This window comes from Cetorhinus maximus, chromosome 22, assembly GCF_964194155.1.
Source record: "Cetorhinus maximus chromosome 22, sCetMax3.hap1.1, whole genome shotgun sequence".
Lineage (NCBI taxonomy): Eukaryota > Metazoa > Chordata > Chondrichthyes > Lamniformes > Cetorhinidae > Cetorhinus > Cetorhinus maximus.
The window spans coordinates 22,006,878-22,018,901 of NC_135900.1; the positions used below are offsets into that span (position 1 = coordinate 22,006,878).

Below are 12,024 nucleotides of genomic sequence, written 5' to 3' on the forward strand. Positions count from 1 at the left end.
TTGTAATGGGGGATGCATCAAAGATTGGGTTTCCATGGTTAAATAAAAAGGTTAATACAAAAGGGAAGTTGAAAGATGAGGAGCTATGTTAATTGAAGAGGAGATAATACAGAAGAAAATTGAGAAAATTTAGAGGAGTAATTGGAATGTCTCAGAGGGCATAGGAATAAAAGCCTGACAGTCAACATGAGAACAAATCGCAAAAGTTTTTATAAGCACATAAGAAGTAAAACAACAACCAGTAAGAAATGGAACATGGAGACATGAAATGGGGAAGGGGGAGATCTTGTACTTGAGTTTGAAGGATTTGTAAGATGTTTAAAAAGTATTTGGCCTCAATTTATAATGGATAGTGCAAGTGGAACAGTGAGTGAAACAGCCAACAACGGAATTAAATATTTGTAAGGAATCTGCAACAAAAAACGAATGGAACTGCATGTAGGCCTAGATATTATGCATCCCAGAATATGAAAGGCGATGATAGTAGAAGCAGCAACCACTTTCCAAAAATCTTTGGAAAGGGGACATTTGCCAGAGGATTGGAGGCTGTCACATGTCACATGCTACATCGGTAATCAAAAAAAGGGAAAGGACTAAACCAGGAAATTACACGCTTGATAGTCTTTAATTTAAACATAGATAATAGAGCAAGTCATGGGCCAATCACAAATTATCAGCCCACATTTATAAAGGAAAGGATCACACTTAACAAAATGTATACATTTTCAGAAGGCATTTGATAAGATGCCAAGATAAAAAGTTTGTTACGGTACTTGTTACTGAAGAAAATGCAACTCTGCGGATACAAGAATAGGTAGATCAATGTTTTTGGAGATAGGCACAATAAAAGTTTTATGTTTAAATTTTCTAATGATACCAAATTAGGCGACATGGCAAACTGTGAAGAACAATGCAAGGAATTACAGGAACACGTAGATATATTTGCGGAATCAATTGATAAGTGGCAGGTGAAGAGACATTCCACATTTGAAGAAAAGTGGTTGGATGTTTGTAAACAGGGATCTGTCAGTTGCTATGGGAATTACTTTGGCCAAAGGATGAGAACAGTGCTAGTAAGACTAATCTGTTTGAAATTCTGAATTCAGCATACAGTTGGGTTCAATTACCATAATTTAAATTTGCCAAACCAGAAATTTGCAGGTTTAGCACTCAGCTACTGATTTGACACAATTTTCATATGCATGTGAGTTCTTTGCAACCACTCCCACTGAAGGTGTACAGTGCTCTGGCTGGCACACAGCAGAACATTGCTCAGGAACCAAGGGAAAGGATACATAGGTCATTGGCCAGACATTGGAAGTCTTGGTGGTGGAGGTTCAGAGGAGGAGGGATGACCTGTACCCACAGATAGGAAGGATACTTCCTCACTCTCCCTCTCTTCTGCTGGTGCAGTTCTGCCTGGCCTCGTGCCCTCCCCTTATTCCTCACCTAGACCAATTGAGGCCCCGAGCAAGATAACCATGACAAACCACTTGCTTCCTCCTGTTGACTCCCATAAGCTATCTAATAAGATGGAATAACACAGCACTCCCTCTTTTGAGGGGTCAGTTCTGGGAGTGGTGGGACCTGTACAGGCCGAAAGGGTTGCACCTAAACAGAGATGGAACCAATTTCCTTGCAGGGCGATTTGCTAGTGCTTTTGGGGAGGATTTAAACTAACTTGACAGGGGTGTGTGAGCTAGGAGGTAATGCTAGAGAGGAATACCAAGGTGCATACTAGAAGAGACAGAAGGAACCAGAATAGGAAATGGTAAAGTAGTCAGCAGGTTCAGTGTAAGGGGGAAAGCGAGATTTTGGACAGCCTTTTGCTGGTGGTGCCCAAAAAAGAGGCCACCATCCACTGGCCCTTAATTGGCCACTTAAGTAGCTCGATTGGCAACCAAGGTTCCTGCTGCTCGCAAAATTACACAGCGGCAAGAAGACATTGATCACCCCTCCCAATGAACCCCAAACCACCCCGCTCCACCCACCCTGTCATTTTGCCAGCCCTCCCAGCTCCAAGTACATCACCTATGGGCCAGGAAAATTCAGCTCAAAGTTTATCAAAACTGAACCCATAACCACAGTAATATGTTGTAATATTAAAGCTGCACTAGCTCGTTTACTTCTGCCTTCAGAAGGTGAGATTAAGTTTTGTTGACTGTTATTAAGACACTTGGCTTACCTGCAATTATTCCATGCATTTCAACCTTACTTTTAATATTTGTGCAGCTTTGTAAATTAATCCAAATCCAATGAAAAAGGGCTAGGTAGCCAAATTAGTAATTGACTGACCCTGAACGTACTGTTTCTGAAGAACCAGAAAGCAATATTAGCATTTTTGCTGTGCTGTTTTATTTTCCCAACCTTCATTCCACATGACTGTGTAACTCTGTTTTTTAGGGACTTGCATAATTCCGAAATGTCTGCGTTTGCATATTTTCATATCAGGAATCCAGAGGACGGTTTCCTTTGTGTGGTATTGGGAGTGAAACTCTAAAAGTGTTTACAGTTTTGCCACAGAGCACATAAATTTCCCTTTCTCTGACTGGCTGCTTTAATTATGCTGTCAATAGTCAAATTATAATTCCTCTACAAGTCTTGTATTTTTGACAAATGGTTGATCCATTTGTATAAGAGTATAAGAGCTATGATATACTGTGCTCCATTTTAATAAGTTCCATGTTTCTACTATTTTAAAAGTAAAACATATCTTCATTAATTTCTATTGCAGCCTACACATCTAACTATTAACAAAGATAGCTTCTCTTTTAGTGTATGTTTTCATCGCTTATCGATGCAGTATGCTGTATTGTAGCAAAAAAGATTAATGCAGGTACAACCAACCTTTGGCTGGGTTACTCTGGCTATTGAGCAATTAAATAATCTAGTGTAGATACTTCATTCTCAATTTAATATGAAAATAATTTTTGAAGTACGACACTCTAGGTGTGTATTCGGCTAACATAGGCACATTTGAGTTTCCTGTACTACCTAAACATATTGTCTAAATATTAAAGAGAACTTATTAACATGTCATCTACCAAATGCCTATTCATTTACATGATCTGTACTAAGAACATTCTAGTAAAGGAAATGTTTGAGAAGCTCAGTGTGGTCCATTGATCCATTCAAATGCACTCTACATTAGTCAGCTACTACAAAGGATGAAAAGGTTTTGCTCAGCGTTGAGGTGTTTGCTTTAAGAGATTTTTACTCTATTATACAGACCTCAGTTTATATAAAAGAGCCTGCAATCTGGAGGAAGAAACGGGAGAGGATGTCTGAAGCAGACCTTTAATAGAATGCAGACTCTCCCAGCAGGAATCATTGGCTTTTCTGTATTAGTTTATTTCTACAGCAGGGTAATAAAACTAAGGCTCATCAAGAAGGAACGGGTCTTAACTGACAAACAATAATATGGTTAGACCTTAATGCTATGTGGGATTACTGAAACAAATGGATGGATATATAAGAAAAGGACAGCATCTGTGCTGTCAGCTGTGGCATGTGCAAATGGATTTCATAAGTAGCAGTGAAGACATTTAAGCGTCTGCTGGAGGGCTTGTATTCATTGTAACTGTAGCTGCACAAGTTCCAGGCTGAGGCTGGAAGATACTGTAGAGACGTTGTGTGCAGTGAGTAGTCTGATTATTTTTGATTCATAGTCCATTTCATAAAATGTGATTGGTTGGAATTACCACTGTATGTTTCTAAATGTACTTTCATAGACCTATAATGTTTTGATGGAATTTTATTTTGATCAATTTGAAAGAAACGTTGTTAGACTTGTTTGCTTTCTGAATGGAAACCCTGGTTCAGTTTATTTGCTATTCATTGTTTTACGTGGATTTAATTTGTTGTGAAGAAAAGAGGCAATCCAGAGGAAAAATTCTCCGATGCTGATACTACGTTTCTTTTTTTTTTTTGGTGCTGACATGTTTCTGTTTGCTATTAGCCCCCAAAAAGGGGAAATTTTTGTCAGTCTCAGTTCAACTGATGTTGAAAAATCGAGTCCCAAAGAGTAAAAGCTGAATCGAACTCCTTTTGAATTATTCACTCGCTTCAATTATTTATGAGCTATAATAGCTTCTGTGTATGTGTGGTAGCTGAACCCTGACAGTTTCACATGACTTAGTTGAGAGAGATAATGTGGATATTGCTGTAATGGATGTGGAAAGCATTGCAATAAGTGGGTGGGGGAATCCTGAGAGTACAGTGGTCACTCCACTTTAGATTCCTGTGTGAGTGCAGAAGCAGGTGAAGCTGGACATAATGCAGCAGGTTATCTTGCAGGCGAGGACTTGAGCTTTTTTTTTTCCCCCTTGTGCACTAACAACCCCTGAAGAAGTATTTTAGAAAGGGGGAGAAATGCATAATTCTTATTACTTCCGGCTGTCTGTAAGCTGGAATGAAAAATGCAGAATCAACACACTGTATAATGCTAAATAATTATTAAGTATAAATTATTCAAAACCTGTTTATTGACTGAATACGCTTTGCATCATTAGCTTCATCTAGCATTAGTTAATAATGAATTATCCAATGTAGGAAGGTTGTTATTTTTACAAAAGATTGTCCCTGACATGGGAGGTGACCACACACTTAATTTTATGTTGTTGCTTCATTTTCTGTCTTATAAAGATTCTTCCTCCTGCCACTGTAAGATTAATGGTAAAAATACAAGACGCAAAATCAAGTAAGATTGCACATCGGTGAAAGTAAAATATTAATTGTCTACAACTGTCATTTAGTTGCTGTAAGGAACAAACGTATATTCACACATCACATTCTTTTACAATCTCACAACATCCCAAATTACAAAAGAAACAATTAATTACTTTGAAGTGAATTAATTATTGTTTTATGGACAAACAAGATAGCCAATTTTTAGACAGCAAAATCCCCTAAACAGCAGTGTGATCAATGACCAGTTAATTTGTTTAGGTGGTGACTGAATAAGTGAATGACTGTTGGACAGCAGAAGGACACCTTGCTTTCCTCAAAAAATGTGCTGTGGGATCTTATACATCCACTCAACTAGGCAGAGGGACCTTTGTTTAACATCTCATCCAAAAGACAGTATCTCTAACAATACAGTACTCTTCTGAAGTGTCAACCTAGATTATGTGCTTACATGGAGTGGGTTTTGAACTCGCAACCTTCTAACAGATAAGCAAACATGCTGACACTAAGCCAAGATGACACTGCTACTTGGAGTTTGGGACTGGATTGTGTTTAAGCTTCATGCTCATAGCTTGAGAACATCAGAATAAATTTGCTGTATTACAGCCTTGTAACACACTCCTGAAACATTATGGCATGACAAGATAACCATCCAATATTAGCTCTGCCTCCTTAAGAGAAAGAAAAACTCAAGTTTTCAAAGGAAGGCACTCCAGTTAATAATAAATGCATTTAAATGAGGTGGTGAATCCATCTTTTAATAATAATTACTATTGTAACAGAGAATTTTTAATGCAGCAAGTTGTTGTGATCTGGAATGCATGGCCTTAAAGAGTGGTGAAAGCAAATTCAATCATAACTGCCAAAAAGGAACTGGATAAATATTTCAAACAGCAACATTAACAGGGCTATGAAGAAAGTTTAGGGAATGGGACTAATTGGATAGTTCTTTCAAAGGAACTGAACAATGGGCCTCCTCCATTTACTCCTTTTCTCACCTGTTAGAAGGCAGATAGTCCGATGGGAAAGCTTGTGGTAGAAGGCTGGAGCCGAGAAACACTGAATGGGAACAGACCTCGGCAGCTGGGAAAGATCAGGGAATAGGTGAGGGGAGGATTGCTGAGTGGGTGCAGCGCAGCCAACAGATTATGGGGAAGCTGTTTGACATGATGGAGGGTCGGCAGATCATGGGTTGGAGGGCAGATCGCGGGGGGCGTCAGTGGATCAGAGGTGGGTCATTGGATTATTGGGGGGGGGGGGGGGTGCCGAGTGTCTGTGGGGGAAAGTGTTCCTGTTCCTCCCCCTCCTGCCTCACAGATAGCTCTTGAAAGCACTTATCACCTGCAGCTCCCACTTCCTTTATTAGCTGCCAGGTTTTCCCCCAGAACAGGTTACTCAGGCACCCGCAATCCTGCCCCAGTTAAACTGGAAGCAGGTGTATTTGTGATGCGTTGGTTTTGGTTTGCACATCTTCAGCGATTTTAACATTCCACTCCATCCACCCCATGACCCTCCCCCACCCGTCATGAGTGTGGGTTTAAATGCTCCCCCACGATTCCACTAACGACGCACCATTAAATCTGACAAAGGCCAGGATATTTCAGATGACGGGGTTTCCCTTCCTACCATCCGAAGGGTCGGCCAGGAACACATCCCTGCCCAACTTTGCCTGCCCCGCCTTTTCACACTCGAATAAGCGTCAGCTGGCTGCAGGCGGGACTTCCGCCCCTCACTCAGGAGAGGTTGCCAGCCAATCTGATTGGACGCCAGCTTTCTCGTCCCTGCAGCAACAGGAGCTGCAGTGGACAGAAGAGGGAGTGTATGAAGATGACAGAGCCTAAGTCCCTGTAAGCTCTCGGGGTCCCAGGGGCGGGGAGGGTAAGGAAAGGCCTGGGAGGGGGTGGAAATTGGTGATTGGGTGTTGAAGGAGAGGCCGGGGGAAGAGAAGGAGGTCCAGCGGCCACCAAGCTTTAAGGAGGGTGCACCCGAAGTTGGAAGGGCGCTTCTGATGGAGGCAACCCCCCCACCCCACCAACCCCCTCTCCCCACCTCCCCCACCACTTCCCGTCCCAGACATAAGCCCAATCATTTTTGGGCTTCTGCCATGCCTGGGAAATCCTCCCACCACCCTAAAGATTGAGGCTTAGTGGGATATGACACTTAAGTGGTCAATAATTGACCACTTAAGGGCCTCAATTGGGGCAAGGGTGGGCAACCCATCTGAGGCCTCACCTGCCCCGGTGTAAAATTGCTGTGGGGTCGAGGCAGCTGGGGACCCAGCGGGAAGCCCATTCCTTCTATTTCACGCATCCCAGCCCCCCCACCCCACCACCTAAGAACCCGCTGACGGGGAAAGGTGAAATTCAGGCCATAATATATCTTCCAAATTACTCTGATACTAGCACTGATGTAAATCGGAAAAATGGGAGAGGCAGAGGGTCTGGTGGATCATGCAATAAGGCAAAATTGTACAGCTGCAGGAAATCTGAAATAAAAACAGAAAATGCTGGAAATACTCAACAGGTCAGGCAGTATCTGTGGAGAGAGAAACAAACTTAGGCCAGAACGTTCCGCCCCTGTTGGCATCAGGCGTCATTGTGGGCATGAGTGGACAATATGGATACACCATCGTGAAACTAGGTTGCGATCGTCCGCTCTACCTGTCACGGGCCACATTTTCCACCACTGGACTTCAGGAACGTCATTTTAATACATTTGCATCTAATTATAAGCCCTGCTCACTGGGATCATCCCCCCCATACTGGGTCATCCAGGCTAACATGTTTCACAACTGCACATAAGCGATGTGCATCTATCAAGCCGCACTTCACTCGGGACTTCAAGGTTTGTTTACCTACCTTTCTTCGGGCAGCACTCGCGGTCATTAGTGCCAGGCAGAACCACATCACTTTTGGGGGAGCTCAGGGCAGGTCTCTACCTACCAGACTAACCAGAACCCAGAATGAAGAAACAGTGAAAACTGGGAAATAAGAATACTGGTCTGAACTGGTTTCATATACCTTAAAATGGAACACCAGTTAAAAACTGGGAAATAAGAGTACTGGCCGAAATGTTCTTTTTTCCTTCTGGGAAGGCTTTCCAATGGCTGCAGGGCTACGGCTTGCTTGGGGAAGGGAGAGAAGTGGCCTCAGGCAAGGGAAGAGGATGCAGGGCAAGAGCTGTACTGGGGAAGGAGGGAATCCCAGGATGTGTGTGAGGACACATGTTGATCTGTGCAAGTGGCCTCAAGATGGTGAGGACAGAGGGGGCAGTCTCCAGAGGTGATAAAGCCAGATGGAGATGTGAGAATGTGTGTGAGAGAGTGAGTGGTGATGTCCCTTGAGCTGGCAGTTAGTGAGATGCCAGTGAATGTGTGATGGGCTTGCGAGTGTGTGAGTTTAGAGTGATGAGATGGCTGCCTTACCCTGGTGGCATGGATGAGACGATTCATCCGTTTTCTGCACTGGATGGCTCACCTCTTATGTGCAGCATTGGCACTGACCACCTCCGCTATACCGCCTCCCAAGCCGGAGTGATGAGACTGGTGGGCCTCCTGCAGCCAGAGTGGGGTAGAGAACATTCCGGCAGGCCTTCACTGTGTTCAGAAGGCATCCCAGAAATACGTCACTGACTTAGGGGCGGGGTGGGGTGGGGGGGAGGGGTTGGGGGTGGGGGGGTGTGGGGGGTGGGGGGGCTGCACTCATCTTGGCTTTTGGGGCCATGTCTTCACCAGGGCCCGACTGGGCTGTGATCATTGAGAAGAGTCCGCGCGGCTGCAGTTTAAATGTTGCGCCCTGCATGAGGAAGCGGCGAGGTAATGGCATGGTGGGAAAATCTGAGGCCGCCCGCCAGCGAGACAGCGTGTTTCCTATGGCTGCATAATTAATGAGGAGGGAATGGGATGATACCGCGCAAAAAGCCACCGTTGTGGTCAGCGGGTAAAACGTCGTTTTTCCCGCCCGCTACTGCATTTAATGCAAATCTAGAATGATTCTGCTCTTAGAGTTTCCAGTTGATCATGACCCTTCATCAGATCTGCTCTGTCATCATTGACCCAAAACATTAACTCTGGGCTGGATTTTGTGGAGCCTGCTGGAGCGGGAAAGATGGCGGGTGGGCTCTGAGAATTGAGAGGGAGACCACACATCAGAATCCCAGCGGTTACCAATAACGTCAGTGGTGGGAGGGTAAGCAAACAGGAAACTTAACCATTATTGACAGGAATGGCATAAATATTGAAAAACAACCAGTGCCTGCAATTCATCAGGAATTAATGCAGCCTCCCCAATTAAATGAAGCGGACACGAGTCTCCCATCCCCTCAATAACCCGCCCAGGCTTAAATGTGGTTTACCTGACTCACTGTGAGAGCTCTTTTGACTTGCAGGAGATTGAGTCACAGGGACCTACGTTGCCTTTGGAGATTATTTCTCCGGGTTCAAACTTGAAAATGGGGAGTGGAGTTTGAGGTAGGGAGTCACTAAGCCTAAAGTGTTGGTTGCACAAATTAGTGGCAGTGCATAGCCTAGGAATAGAGAGGCCACTCATTAAAGTGGCAATGCATAACTGAATCCTAGGAGGGCACTTCAGAGGCTGCCTGGAAAGAAAGAGAGAGGGTGTTGCACTATGGGAATCAGTCACCCTGTATTCCTTCATCCTTAAGCGTTGGAAGGGATTGGCACTGCAGGAACACTATGCTGCACAGGAATCAGGGCAAGTAGCCCAGCAACAGGAGGAAGCACAATGATGGGAGGCCAGGCAGCAAGGCAAAGGCAGATGGACTCCCCTGGCATATCCAAGAGTCTACAGGGCCAGTTTGACGTACCTATAAATGTTGGAGAAACAGTGCCTGAAGAGCCTACACCTCAGCCTAATGCCGTACTGTCTGCATCCATGGGGATACAGTGGGCACCCAATGCCAGTAGAATTGAATGCCATTGCAGCTTTTAACTTCTATGTGGCCGGTTCTTTCCAGGGTCTATAAGTGATGTCTTTGGCATCTCTCAAGCAGCTGCTCACCACTGCATCAAAGAGGTGACAAATGCACTGTACAAGAGGGCTGGAGAATTCATACAATTGTAGTCACTTAAGGGTCTCAGCCTGGCACCGATTGAGTTGTACCAGCAGTGGGGTGGGAGGGCCACATGGAAAGACCGACTAGTATACCTTGGCGGCCTCCCTGAAGTCTTGGATAGGGATGGCTCTCCTAATCCGCCACACTGTGGCCCATGAGGCCCCCTCGGGAGCAAGGGACACCCCTTGCTGAATGCACCTCCCTGCCCTACGTTCTGACCCCCCACCCCCACTCTCGCTGGGTCCTGCCTAGCTGGCCCTGATGAATCTGCCCAACCCAGCTTTCTTCTGGGGCTTCCTTCATGACTGATGTTCCAGGGTCTGCTGCAGTCCCAGCAGTGGCCACCACTCCCAGTGTCGCTGCTGCACCTGAAGGAGCTGCCAGCCCTCTGATTGGGTGGTACCTTCACCCTTAAAGGCACGGGAGCTGTGATGGCAGGGAGTTAATTGCCTGATTGACATTTCATTCCGATGGGGCTCCCAGAAATGGCTGCGGCGGCGTTACTGGGCCACCAACATAGTTCGTAAATTCAGCCCTTTGTCTCTTGCTTCAGCAATGGCCTCCCAGCTCGAGATTAAAAGTGAACCTTTCAATTCTGCTTAAGATTTGCAATTAAAAGCTCTCCTTTCAAACACCAATGCTCCTTCCTTACTTTCTGAGCAGATGCGAAGTGTTGAGAAGCTGGAAGTCAGTCTGAAGGGCACAAACATTGGCTTCCAAACATTCCCTTGGAAAACACATTGTTGGTGGATCAATAAACATTCATTATGTATCTACCTCATGTTGGGAGTTTGTTTTGTGGCCAAACTTTAAAAATTTAGGCGTGGCACCAGCGACATATTTCTGTGTCAACCTCGAGTATTCTTTTCAGCGATCTGGTTGTGTGTGAGTGAAAGTTGAAAAGCTGCTGGGAGCACTTTGCATGTGGTTTCAGTCAAGCAACGCCAGGATCAAAGGAAAATCTGTAGGGTATGGATATTTTGTTGATTATAGTTGTGGTATAGGTGTCACTGAAGCGTTTCATTTAAAACTTTACACTTGGTGTTTACTTTGTAATATATTCACTGATATGTATAAATGGGGATTCAAAAGTCAGAACACAACAGCAAAATAAAGGTTAAACATTTTAATGTAAAAGATGATACGAAAAAGAAAGTAGGGCAGTGAGATTAATTTAGAATTGTTTTGGCAAACACCTAACACTGATGCGATTGAATAATTGGCCTGCTTTTGTGGCACAAGTTTCTATGATTCTTAAAAATATATATCCTTTTTGGATTGTACTATTATTCAAGCAAGAACTATTATAAGAATCCTGTGTTTTTCCATAACTGAGAGCACTTTAAAAACAATAGGTCCTATTGCAGAAGTGTTGAAGAAAGAATTGTATTAGTTTGACACGTTCTTGAGTTTTGGGTTATTGATTTCCATTATAACAAGCCATATACAGCCTGATGGGCCTGTTTGATCCAAGTTTTAAAGGCATGTTTGTTGACTCTCCAGAGAATTTTGTTGAGACCACTATATTTCACACCTTCATGCATGTAGGAAACATAGAAATAAAGTACAAAATGATTTAATGGGCAGGAGTTTCCACTAGGTTGTGCTGGTGTTCCCAGCACATTTTGCCTGAAATCAGATAAAGTAGCTCAAAAGTTCACGGAACTTTAAAGATTCCACAAAATTCTTTGCGCTGGTTCTAAAAAAAAATCAGTCTTTGAAGCCTTGGCCACCCACAAAATAGCCACTAAGCCAGTTATAATTAATTCACATTCTGAATTTCTGTTCCAATTTTCTGTTTATCCAGCCCAATTATGGGCCTTCAAGGAGGTACTTTTTTAATTCTTTCAGAGGATGTGGGCATCGCTGGCTAGATCAGCATTTGTTGCCTATCCTTAATTGTTCTTGAGAAGGTGGTGGTGAGCTGCCTTCTTGAACCACTGTAGCCCATGTGGCATGGGCGTACCTGCAGTGTTGTTTGGGAGGGAGTTCCAGAATTTTGACCCAGTGACAGTGAAGAAACGGTGATATGGTTCCAAGCCAGGATGGTGATTGGCTTGGAGGAGAACTTGCAGGTGGTGGTGTTCTCATGCATCTGCTGCCCTTGTCATTCTAGGTGGTAGAGGCCATTGGTTTGGAAGGTGCTGTCGTAGGAACCTTGGTGAGTTCCTGCATTGCATCCTGTAGATGCTACACACTGCTGCCATTGTGCATTGGTCATGGAGGGAGTGAATGTTGAAGGTGGTGGATGGGGTGCCAATCAAG

General features: G+C 44.1%; 1 protein-coding gene across 1 annotated transcript in view; it reads left to right on the forward strand.

The window, feature by feature from the left end:
- Window positions 1-3,569: 3,569 nt before the first annotated feature.
- The window catches only part of mgat4c (mgat4 family member C), a 106,139-nt gene continuing 97,684 nt past the window's right edge, over window positions 3,570-12,024 (forward strand). Inside the window, exon 1 of the mRNA XM_078567570.1 lies at window positions 3,570-3,638. The gene's annotated coding sequence lies outside the window, so the exon portion shown is untranslated. The remainder of the gene's footprint in view (window positions 3,639-12,024) is intronic.